This window comes from Nerophis ophidion, linkage group LG11 (genome assembly GCF_033978795.1).
Source record: "Nerophis ophidion isolate RoL-2023_Sa linkage group LG11, RoL_Noph_v1.0, whole genome shotgun sequence".
NCBI lineage: Eukaryota > Metazoa > Chordata > Actinopteri > Syngnathiformes > Syngnathidae > Nerophis > Nerophis ophidion.
This window is the reverse complement of record NC_084621.1, coordinates 46,500,635-46,513,841: the sequence shown is the minus strand read 5'-3', so window position 1 is coordinate 46,513,841 and position 13,207 is coordinate 46,500,635. Positions and strand designations below refer to the sequence as shown.

Here is a 13,207-nt window from a genome sequence, read left to right as displayed (position 1 = left end):
CATCATACCGGACCCCCTCCACAAGGGAGGGGGGGACAGAGGAGAAAGAGAAAAGAAGCGGCAGATCAACTGGTCTAAAAAGGAGGTCTATTTAAAGGCTAGAGTATACAAATGAGTTGTGCATTTTGTTTATTTATCCCTCCATCCATCTGAAACTCAGGCTTACGTTGCTCCAGTGTGTCTGAGTAGGATTGTTATTATGCATTTTTAAAAAGCATAATGAAGGTCAAATGTAATTATTTATTTTAGACCAAGCCGTTATTTAGAATGTAAATTGTCTCTATTTTTTATTTGACAATTACGTGTCAACCCCCACCCACTGTCTTGTGCTTTAGCACCCATTTTACCCACAGTCTGCATGTGCTACACACACGCCCACCCACACACACACACACCCGCCAACACACACTTGCATGCAGACAGACAGGACGTTCCTTGGAGCGAGCTAAGTGCCCAGAGCGGGAAAGCCCAGTGGCCAGCATTCCAGTGGCATCATAGCGGGAGAGCAGGAAGCATGCTGCTGCTTTGCAGGCTGCTGGCCTCTCCGTCATCTTTTCCAAGGTAACCGAAGACTGCAGGAGATTAGCCCAGAAAACACTTGCCAAGATAATATTTGGAAAAAAAGACAATAAAGATAATCATATCTATGACTCATGTGGCGAGTATGTTGCTTTTTTAAATGAAGATAGAGGTTTGTGGTAGAATTATTTTTGAAATATGTTCAGGCTCTACAAGAGTACCCACTATGCTTTTCCATTGGCAAAACTAGGTACTATGAAGTACTATTTCTAGTTTTTTGTCAGTCTGGGTTCCATGATGGGTGTCGCTGCTGACCACTCATTGGTCAAGCAAATTAGTCACTTTCGTGCCATTTACTATTGGAGAATATATGGTTGTAAATAACAAAACAAACACAAAAGTACACATCCTAATGTTAGCTGTCTTAGCTCTGGATGCTGCGGTTGTATACTTCTCAGTCTTCACTTTTCTGCTGCAATGATCCTGTGATTATCGCGGGAGTGACTTTTTAGACTCCACGGTGGTATTCAAATTTCCGTGAAGTAGGAATACTATTTATTTTATGATTTAAATGAATATTATTTGCATTTTAGTTCCTTATAAACCCTCCACATCAGACCTGGACATTCTGCGGCCTGCGGGCCACATTCAGCCCTCTGTGAGTCCCTGTCCGGCCCGCATGAGGCCAATCATAAATTACAAAATACATTTTAAAAAGTATCTATGTCGAGTGTGCAATACAACGGTGCTGCTTTTGTTTTGAAAAGCGTTATTTGTAATACTTCCGTTTGGACGTATGCTCGTGCGTGATTGTGTGTGAATGTGAACAGCGGCAATCACAAATTAGAAAATACATTTTTTTTTTAAATCTATGTCGTGTGTGCAATACAACTGTGCTGCTTTTATTTTGAAAAGTGTTATTTATGGGCGCATGTTTGCATGTAACCTGTGAGTGAAGATGCATAGCGACAGGTGATGCCTGGTTACCCCCGAGTAGGGATGATGTTTGATAAGAAATTATCGAGTTCGAGCCTATTATCGAATCCTCTTATCGAACCGATTCCTTATCGATTCTCTTATCGAGTCCAGATAGGCTGTTGTACATGGAAAAAAAACAATATTTGGTTTAACAAAAGCTCACTTTTATTATATATATATATATATATATATATATATATATATATATATATATATATATATATATATCTAATAAATATTGACTGTTACCCCCCTAAAAAAATTAAATAAAATAAATAAATATTGTCTGTTGTTACCCAAAGTATATTAAGTGGGATTTTTCAGAAAAACAAATATATACAGTAACACAAAAACAACCTGTCTCTGTGATCATTATAGGTGTATAAATAATAATATAGTGCTAAATAAAATCAGTCCCTTTGGCACAAAACTGAAAATAATCCAGCTCTCCAAAAAGTGCACTTCTGCTACTATTTGACATAACTGTTTGTTATGATGCTTTGACATTTTTGCACTTTATTTCTTTATTGAAAGAAAATTCTATGAAGAGAAAAGTTGTTTGCAAATGTGGTTACAATGCTAAAATATGAAAAATTAAAGCTAAAAAAAGAAATACACTTTATTGAGTTAACATGATTTCTTTATGAGCTAGGGAATATAACGACTACACTACCCAGCATGCAACGGGAGTGACGAGCATGCACGGTAATCCCGAAGTGTTGTTGCATGTCGTCACCCGGCAGTAAACGTCAAGAACACAGCCAACACGCCTCGTCTGCATTATTTATAATTAGACTGACAACACATATACAGTGTGATTTTGCTTTGTTTACCAGGAAAGAAAAACAAAAGTTAAAAAAGGGGGATATGTTGTATATATATGTATGTGCTGCGGTTGCTTTAAGAACGTTGCGACAGCTGCCGTAAAGGAGGTGCGTTGCTAGCCTGGTTGCTATGTTTCCGGTTGGTCGTAAAAGTGTTGGTCATGTGTTTGCAGCCTGCTCAAAACTCTCAGTAAAGTTATTCATTGAATTATGTCTATTGTTTGGAACTTTATTACACCTTAGAGCGCTTTTTCCCGTCCGTTTTTTTCCTGCTTTCGCTATCTGTGCCTAATGACTGAGCTACGTGACGTCGTTTCTTGTGTTGTCTCACGGAGCATTTCTGATCGGGACGGATTCGAATAAAGAACCAACTCTTTTTCTTTACTATAGTGGTCTCGATAACGGGTACCGGTTATCAAAAAGGGGTTCGAGTCCGAGGACTCGGTTCTTTTCTTATCGAACAACCGGGAAAACCGGTTTCGAGTATCATCCCTACCCCCGAGACGCTAAAAAGAGAAAAGTTGATGACGAATGCTGTGTTTTCAACAAGACATGGACTGCCAAGTATTTCTTTACAGAAATAAAAGGTAAAGCGGTGTGCTTAATTTGTGGTACACAGGTTGCTGTGTTTGAATAACTAATTTTAATCGCCACTACACGACGAAGCACAAGGAAAAATAGCAGAATCCGTCTGATGAAGAGCGCGCAAGGGAGGCTGGTGCGTTGATGGTAAAACTGCAAACCCAACAAGGACTTTTTGCCAAATTTCACACCCAAAGAGATGCAGCCGTCAGGACAAGTTTAGTCATTTCTCACAAAATCGCCAGAAAAATTAAGGTGTTTTCTGACGGAGAGTTTATTGAGGAGTGCTTATTGGACTATGTTGTGCTGATATACCCAGAGAAGAGGGGTGCATTTGAGAACGTGTCACCCTCCCGATGCACTGTAACGAGGCGGGTTGAAGCCATCACTGGAAACTTGGAGCTTCAGCTGAAGAACAGAACGGGCCACTTTGACTGCTTTTCGCTGGCTTTGGACAAGAGCTGCGTGACACTGTCCAGCTGCTCATCTTCTTACGTGGGATAACTGCAGACTTTCAAATCACAGAGGAGCTGGCAGCCATGCAGTCAATTAGAGGGACAATCACGGGTAATAACTTGTTCACAGAGGTAAATGCGTGTTTGGACATGTTAGGACTGACATGGGACAAGCTGGCCGGTGTGACAACAGATTGTAGTCAAAATTTGAAGGGGAAAAATGTTGGACTTTTAAAGAAGATGCAGGATAAAGTGACAGAAATTGACTTTTTTGCATTGTATTATACATCAGGAAGTGTTGTGTAAGACAGTATTAAAAATAAAACCATCAAAAGCAATCTGCTTTTGTAAAAAGTTAAGTTAGGTTAAATTAAATTATTATTACTGTTATTATTATTATTATTTATCTTATGGTATATTAAAAATAATTTGAGCAATATTTAATTGAAATATTGTCGGTGTGGCCCTCCAGCAGTGCTCGGGTTGCTCATGCGGCCCCCGGTAAAAATTATTGCCTACCCCTGCTCCACATGTTGTTATTAACTGTTACGTTTTGAACGCATGCCTGCGATGGTTGTGTTCTCTCGAATGCCGAAGGACAAGTAGGAGCTGCGTGCAGGTGTTTTAATTCTTTGAGGCAGGACGCTAATGTAGCGTGGAGCCGAAAACCAAAATAGTTGCTAAAGGTGAAAAGCCGGAAAATCTATAACAAAGAAAAGCCTGGTGTGAAGTGAAGTGAATTATATTTATATGGCGCTTTTCTCAAGTGACTCAAAGCGCTTTACATAGTGACACCCAATATCTAAGTTACATTTAAACCAGTGTGGGTGGCACTGGGAGCAGGTGGGTAAAGTGTCTTGCCCAAGAACACAACGGCAGTGACTAGGATGGCACAAGCGGGAATCGAACCTGCAACCCTCAAGTTGCTGACACGGCCACTCTACCAACCGAGCTATGCCGCCCCAACAAGACTAAACGTAAATGTCGCGCAGAGCGAGCATTGACCCAGCGACTTGTGCTGGGTGACTGAAAACTACAAAGGGGAGTGATTAACCAAAACAGCTGGTGGGAACACTAATTACTAAACAAGGACAGGTGTGGATAATTAGCACCCATGGAAACCAACAGAAAATGAAAGGAAAAAGGGTAGAGCACGGAAACAGACTAACATCGGAAAAAAATCCCCAAAACATAAATCAAGCCATGACCCGGGCAACACATCATGACAATTATCCTTTTACACACACTCATAAACGCTCAGTGCCTGATTTACTAAAGGTTTGTGTGTACTAAAACATGTGCAAACTTGATAGCACACGCAAAGGTGATCTACTAAACGTGTTTAAAGTGGATTAGTTTGATAAGTGAGCAATCTATTTTGCGTCTCCATCTTCATTAATATGCAGAATATATGGCCACAGTACTGGGAGGAGAAGATGCAAATATGTCATGCAGCATACGCAATGTGATTTGTCAACACTCATTGTTAGAATAATTATGTATATACTATCCCATTATGCTTAAAGTCTGTTGCTTTAGTTATTAGCTATTGTGGTCAAGTTTTTCTAGTTTATGCAAGGACAAAACTTCTTGTCTGATGGGTAGCCTCAGCCACGGATGTTATCTTTGTTTTAGCCCGCTAACAGCCAAGGACTTCAAGGACATCAACAAAGATAAGATGTCAGCACACAGACGAAGCAGAGACTTCAAGGACCTCAACGAAGATAAGATGACAACACGCAGACGAAGCGGGGTCAAGGCGATATCACAAGGCCCTCGGCCCATTCCATCACGTACTGTGCGTCCTGGGCCTGCTTTGCATAATATATGTGACCACTCCATTTAGAGGCGGCCACAGTGATGTTGACTATGGAACTCTGAATAAAAAGAGGGAAGCGTGAGCTGAACCTTAGAGCGTAGGGCAAGACTGTGACTAAGTGTGCAGCGCCATGCGTTCTCCTCATGAGCTAAATTGAACTCTGTCTCTGCATGATTCCTTGCTTCTTGTCTGTTTAATAGATGTCATCAGTGTTTGAACCTGACACTTATCACCTCGAGCACTATTTAGCGTTTTATCTAGCACATCTGAAAAGTATGTGCAAACTGACACACACATGGTGCTCACGCTGCAAAGACAGACACTAGCCAAAAAATTATCTGTCATATATATACAAACCCCGTTTCCATATGAGTTGGGAAATTGTGTTAGATGTAAATATAAACGGAATATAAACATTTGCAAATCCTTTTCGACCCATATTCAATTGAATGCACTACAAAGACAAGATATTTGATGTTCAAACTCATAAACTTTAGTTTTATTTGCAAATTATAATTAACTTAGAATTTCATGGCTGCAACACGTGCCAAAGTAGTTGGGAGAGGGCATGTTCACCACTTTGTTACATCACCTTTTCTTTTAACAACACTCAATAAACGTTTGGGAACTGAGGAAACGAATTGTTGAAGCTTTGAAAGTGGAATTCTTTACCATTCTTATTTTATGTAGAGCTTCAGTCGTTCAACAGTCCGGGGTCTCCGCTGTCGTATTTTACGCTTCATAATGCGCCACACATTTTTGATGGCCCGCCTGGACTGCAGGCGGGCCAGGAAAGTACCTGCACTCTTTTTTTACGAAGCCACACTGTTGTAACACTTGTCTTGCTGAAATAAGCACGGGCGTCCATGATAACGTTGCTTGGATGACAACATATGTTGCTCCAAAACCTGTATGGACCTTTCAGCATTAATGGTGCCTTCCCAGATGTGTAAGTTACCCATGCTTTGGGCACTAATACACCCCCATACCATCACAGATGCTGGCTTTTAAACTTTGCGCCTAAAACAATCCGAATGGTTATTTTCCTCTTTTTTCTGGAGGACACCACGTCTTCTGTTTAAAAATATAATTCAAAATGTGGACTCGTCAGACTACAGAACATCTTTCCACTTTGCATCAGTCCATCTTAGGTGAGCTCGGCCCCAGCCAAGCCGGCGGCGTTTCAGGATATTGTTGATAAAAGGGTTTGGCTTTGCATAGTACAGTTTTAACTTGCACTTACAGATGTAGCGACCAACTGTAGTTACTGACAGTGGTTATTAAGTGTTCCTAAGCCCATGTGGTGATATCCTTTACACACCGATGTCGGTTTTTGATGCAATACCGCCTGAGGGATCAAAAGTCCGTAATATCATCGCTTACGTGCAGTGATTTCTCCAGATTCTCTAAACGTTTTGATTATTTCACGGAACGTAGATGGTAAAAATCCCTAAATTCCTTGCAATAGCTCGTTGAGAAATGTTGTTCTAAAACTATTCGACAATTTGCTTACAAAGTGGTGACCCTCACCCCATCCTTGTTTGTGAATTACTTAGCATTGCATGTAAACTGCTTTTATACCCAATCATGGCACTCACCTGTTCCCAATTAGCCCGCACACATGTGGGATGTTCCATATAAGTGTTTGATTAGCATTCCTCAACTTTATCAGTATTTATTGCCACCTTTCCCAACTTCTTTGTCACGTGTTGCTGGCATCAAATTCTAAAGTTAATGATTATTTGCAAAAGAAAAATGTTGATCCGTTTGAACATCAAACATGTTGTATTTGTAGCATATTCAACTGAATATGGGTTAAAAATGATTTGCAAATCATTGTATTCCGTTTATATTTAAATCTAACAGAATGTCCCAACTCGTATGGAAATGGTGTTTGTACGTTTCAACAAATTTGCATGGTCTGTCATAAAATAAAAAATATTAAACATATTGTCTATTCATTAACATCCTTTTATAAATTTATAGCTGTATGCTGGCTGACCTCAAAGGGAACTGCACTTAAAAAAAAAAAAAAAAAAAAAGCCTTATCATTGCGAAAGACATGACTACAGATGGATTTTGGGTGATAGTTTATTAAGTAGCTTCTCATATTTCCCATGGTGTGCAGAGTCCCTGCCGTGGAGGTGCACTGTGACCTGCTTCGTGTCGCCTTGAAAATGCTTGTGAAAAAAACATTGCTTTAGTACGTAGACCTACGCCAAAGAGGATGTTTTTTATGTGGTTTCAGATACTGTTTTTATTGTAGGGCTTCAAGTAATTGTAAATGTTACCAGACAAACAGCGGAGAAAAAACACAGATCAGAGCTGCAGTACATGGAACTGAGCAAAAGAGGAGGCTTGATGTGTCTCAACCAATCAGCTGCCAGGACAGAGAACACAGTGCTCTGTGAATGGTCCACCATCAGCCAACAGTGTGCCTAGCAATGACCATGTTTACATTGGAACCATTACTGTACCAATTACCGGTACCTGGGAATCGATTCCAGTACTTTTTTGGTACTTTTGTGTGTGTTACTAATTGTTAACTTTTTGATGATAACATTCATTTCTATAATGTAACATTTAAAAATGTACCAAATTTGATACCATTGTTATATCTTGTTTTCTTAGATCATTTGAGTCTCATTTACAATATACAGTAGTTGCACTTTCAATACAATTGCCAGCAGTACTGTATAGGATGTCTATGGCATGTTACCTAACTAGGAGGTACATTTTCCCTTATGAGCAATGTCTTATGTTGCGCCCTCTAAGGTGTTTATACTGTAAGTACTGTGCTATTTGTTTGATTGTATCTCAGTTGTAGTTTTCATGATCAAATTTGGATGTTTTGAAATCGCCATGTAAGATCACTAATGCTGAGAGTAACCATGGCAAATTCAATGTAAATTAACATCGAGCTTGTGCATTTGTGGATCTTTAATTTACGTTTGAGCTTTTTCTAAAAAAAAAAAAAAAAAAATACTTGCTTTGTTGGTGTTGTAAATTGCTTAGCTGTTTGGCTGAGTCCGCTCTGAGTGCTGCTTGAGTGATTGTTTCCTTGAGCCTTTGTTAAGTTTGCAAACAGACGTGACGAATCTGCAACCATATGTGGCGCCACGTGTGACAAAGGTATTGAAATACAGTTTGGCACCATTTATTTTACGTGAATTGATACCCTGTAGTACCAACGGAATTCGGTTGGTGCCTATAAAAGTGCCAAATTCGGTACACATCTTGAAATGTGAACAATGTCCTGTAGGCAAGGGAAATTCCTAACTTCTACATCAAGTAAGATGGCTGCTGATATTGAATAGATGTTAGAATAATTCATATCTATGAGAATACGTAATTTAATTTTTAAAATCCACGCTACACTAAGGCCGTAGTTAGTCAATTGCGAGGGAGTACTGTATTCAATTTGAATTAAATGAGTCATCTTACTAAACAGCAGAATGCTAAAAAGTACTTTTTACGAGACTCTCGTTCTCCTCTACTGTTGTTTATTAGCGTGGTCATATTAGCATGCTTGTTTTCCCAGAGTAAATCATCTTTAAAGCGAAATCAGTACAAACGATATAAACTTTTTGCACTTTTTTGTATATCTCTTGTACATTTTTACATGGTTTTGATGTGGCCAAAGCGAGAGATTGGAAACAAAACCATTTGTTTGGATATTGCCATTCCAGTCGTTCTCATCAATAAAAAAAATCCTGCACTTTTTTGATAGAAAGATTTGAGTCTTTTCCAGATTGGCTTCAGCAAGCAATGGTGGCTGCTTGTCAAGGCAGCTCGATGCACTGTACTTTCTCTTCTACTTTGTTGTTTCTTTCCAAACTCCTCCTGTCGGCTCTTTACGAATTCACAGGCATGTCAGTCTACTTTGGTTTGGCACAGTTAAGTTAAGTCTACAGTTTTCCAGCTAAATTACGGAAGATATTACATGGAGTTTTCTGGGGGTGCTTCAGGATAAAATATTAGGGTGATTTCCATTGGATTGTTATGGTTGGCCTATTTGCTTTTGTCGCCAAACGATACAAAGTTCTTTAAAATGGATGTTTTGAATTTTCACAGCATTGAGGGGGATTTCTGCTTGCCCTTGGGGGACTGTAAATGTTCCTCATCTAAGAGAGATATTCCATATTTACATCTGTGATTAAAAGCCAGCAGGGAAACTCTACTTCCCCTTTATTTAAGGGATGTGTTTTGGTTTTACACAAGTTATTTTTTACGGCGGTGTAACAAGGGCCACTAGGGGTGAGACCTTGTAGAGGGGAGAAGAAGCACAGTAGCTGCACAGTGAGGCCATCTTTACATTGGGCCTGTGCCACTGCAGGTTGCGCCCAGTGAGTAAGAACGTGTTTGAGTTTATAAACATGAAGTACAAATACACACATTCAACCCTTCTCACATGGAACCGTCACACAAATAAGGAAGCAGGCTGCTGCCGTTTGCATGTTGACATTCTTCAAAAAAACGTTTCCCCCGCCGACAGCAAAGGAATATACTGTAAAATACATCCTTGTAAACTAGCTGGTTTTAGAAAAGGTTCCCCATCAGAGTTCCCCATAAGAGTTAACTTGGTCTTAAAGGACAACTAGTATCGTCAATATTTTTTTATTTTTTTTTATAGGGAAAAATCTAATACAGGCAAAAGAAAACAGACACTTTTTTATTTTTTACTCTTTTTTTGGAATTTTGCCAATCATCCACAATCCCTTTGTGAGATGGACAATACTGCCAACAATACTCCTTTTACATACCGTGACCTAAATATTCACCGAGCTATATCGACATTGTTATTGCAAGAGCTAACACAGAGAACTACTTTTCTGGTGCACTGCTCCGCTGGCAACTAATGACAGGTAACATTTGTTCTAGAAATAAATCTAACACAGACAAATGCATTGTCTGGGCCAATTCATTGTAGTTACTAATTATTTTGTCCAAAAATTAATTAAATTAGTAACTGAATTACTCCTTATAAAGGACAGCTCTGGCGGAGTCCAATCCTCACCAAAAACGAGTCCGACTTACTGCCGGTAATGCGGACCAAGCTCTGACACCCATCATACAGGGAGCTGACAACAACAATAATAGACAGTCTGATACCCCATTCTCTGAGCACTCCCCACAGGACTTCCCTAAGGGACACGGCTGAATACATTCTCCAAGTCCAAAAAGCACATGTAGGCTGGTTGGGCTAACTCTCACGCACCCTCAAGGACCCTGCCAGGAGTATATAGCTGGTCCACAGCCTTCCTCGTCTCCAGTGGGCCATCCCACGGCGCCACTACCCTCTCCAACCTGCCTGCACAAGTGGCCATCTGGTGCCCGCACAAGCGGCCATCAGCACGCAGCCCTCTCGTTGGCCACAGATTTGGCCGTTCCGTGGGCGATTGCTGCGGCGTTCAACCCGCCGCCGCCACCTGAATTGTCTCCAGTGGCTTCAGGGACACTTGATCTGGGCGGCCCACCACCAGGTCATCCGTCCGTCCTCCCGTGACTTTGGACTTGTCTGTTTTTAGTTTTTTTCTTTTCTCTTGGGACGAGGGGAGGGTGGTACAGTGATGATCCATTTCCCGTATCATGTTTTGCTTGGTTTAGTATTTCCTTAGTTGTTGATTTAGTTTAATGTCTGCACCCAGGTTTGTTTTCGTTGTTGCCATGGGTGCTGACTATTGTCACCTGCCTCTGATTTGTGGTTGGTGTGTGTGTGGGTCCAGCCTGCATGGTGTTGTGATGCGTCTAGTGCAGTAGGTAGAGGGAAGGTTGTATGTCTACTTACCACCTGCTTGCTAACTTCTCACTTACAGACACTGCCACTTGCTAGCCCTCGTGGTGAACGGAGAAGCAGCCTTGGCATCAGTCTTCTCCTGCCAGTACACAGCCTCTCCTTCACCAGCACTCCTGTCAGGCCTCCACCTGGCAACACACGGTAACTAGGGCCTCGCGGCCCAAGGCAAACGTGCAGGGGATCTCGGAGCTGCAGTGGTCCCCAGAGGAGTGATGCGCAGGCCCACATTGTGTGGCTATGGGTTTGTCTGGGATAAAAATAGGCTAGGGGAGCAAACCCTGAAGGAAAACAAGGGCTGGTAGGCGCACCATAGGCGGTCCTCTGACAGACCGCCGCTCCTGCGGCCTCCTGCAGCTGTGAGGAGCTGGGACCGGTCGTCCTGTGTTTCCTTTGCCATCGGATACAGCTCACCACAGCGAATAAGCGAACTTGGAGTCTGCGCGTCTCCCTCGTTGTAAAAGACCTTAACGGTGGAGTGGGCGGATGATGGTTGCATAGAAGCTCCACAACGATCACAAGGGCGGGGGAAGGCTGAAGCAAAGATGGGCCCCCAATTGTCTTGGTCTCAATGCCATTTTAGCCTTTTCTTTGCCAAGGAAATTGTGGTGGCGGTCTGTGCACCAGACTCCCCACTTTAAAAGATTTCACGCACAGGCGTTCTCCTGGAGGCAGTCCCATCAACAAGAGGACAATTATACTCGTTTTGAGTGATCGCCGACGATTAGTGGTAGGGACGCTCACCTGCTCCCGGTCACTAATAAGAGAGCTATTTATTCCTGCCTCCCGCCAAACTCTGCCTGGCTGTTTTGTTTTCTACACGCAACACGTTACGTGATTGTGATTCATGCTTCGCGTTTCTGAACTAAGTTTTTCTATAGCTCCCCGTGCCGTTGGCACGTTCCTATTTTGTTATTCTTCCCTTGTTAAGGTAACAAATAATTATTCCTACCAGCACACTGTTCCTCCTGAATCTGAGGTTCGATTTTCCGGCATAACCTCCTCTGCGGTACACCTGAATAGACCTTACTGAGAAGTGTGATACCCCAATAGTTGCAACACAACCTCCAGTTCCTCTTCTTAAAGAGAAGAAACACCACCCCGGTCTGCCAATCCCAAAGTACTGCCCTCAATGTCCATGCAATGTTGCACAGTCGAGTCAACCAACACAGCCCCACAGCATCCAAAGACTTATGGAACTACGGGCGGATCTTTTTTGATTGATTGATTGATTGAGAAGTTTATCGACATCTTAAATAATTGAATCATTGTAATGCTTTAAAAAGGCAAACGGATGGCACAAAAAGCCAAAAGGCTTGTTTCCATTGTGGTCCATCTCATCCACCGAGGAGCTTTTTAACTACCGCAACGACCTCAGCCCCAGAATTAGAAGATTCCACCACAGATTCCGCAGGCTCTGCTTCCTCATAGGAAGACGTGTAGGTGGGATTGAGGAAGTCTTCGAAAGGCATGGCGTGGTGGGTAGAGCGGAAGTGCCAAAAACTTGAGTGTCCCAGGTTCGCTCCCCGCCTTTTGCCAGCCACATCATTGCTGTTGTGTCCTTGGGCAGGACACTTCACCCTTTCCCCCAGTGCCGTTCACACTAGTGAATGAATGATGGGAGGTGGTCAGAGGTGCCGTAGGCGCAAACTGGCAGCCACGTCAATCTACCCCAGGGCAGCTGTGGCTAAAAAGGTAACTTACCACCACCTAGTGTGAATGTGGAGGGAATGAATGATGGGTGCCCACTTCTGAGTAAGCGCTTTGAGTATCTAACAGAAAGGCGCTATATAAATCTAATCCATTATTATTACTATTATTATTATTATTATTTTCTCCACCGATAAACAACATCCTCACCATATATGGTGTTGACTGTGCACTGCTTCCCCCTCCTGTGGCGGCAGATGGTGGTCCAGAATCGATTCGAAACCGTCCAGAAGTTGCTTTCCGGGGCTTCCCCAAACTCCTCCCATGTCCGAATTTTTGCCTCCACAACCACCGAAGCCGCAAACGGCTTGGCCTGAAGGTACCTGTTCTCTGCCTCCGGAGTCTCATGTGCCAAAAGGACCCGATAGGACTCCTTCTTCAGCTTAACGGCCTCCCTCACTGGTGTTGGGTTCCCGGATTACTGCCACGACAGGCACCAACCACCTTACAGAACATGTTCCACTTGGACTGAATACCCAGCGCCTCTCGTGACATGTTCAAAGTTTGTTCGGAGGCGGGAATTTAA

General features: G+C 42.2%; 1 long non-coding RNA gene across 1 annotated transcript; it reads left to right on the top strand.

Annotated features, from left to right (window-relative positions):
• The first annotated feature begins 419 nt into the window (after positions 1 to 419).
• LOC133561438 (uncharacterized) lies at positions 420 to 5,330 on the top strand. Its single transcript, XR_009808695.1, has 2 exons — positions 420 to 561; positions 4,994 to 5,330. It is a non-coding gene; the product is annotated as an uncharacterized LOC133561438 (long non-coding RNA).
• The last annotated feature ends 7,877 nt before the right edge of the window (positions 5,331 to 13,207 follow it).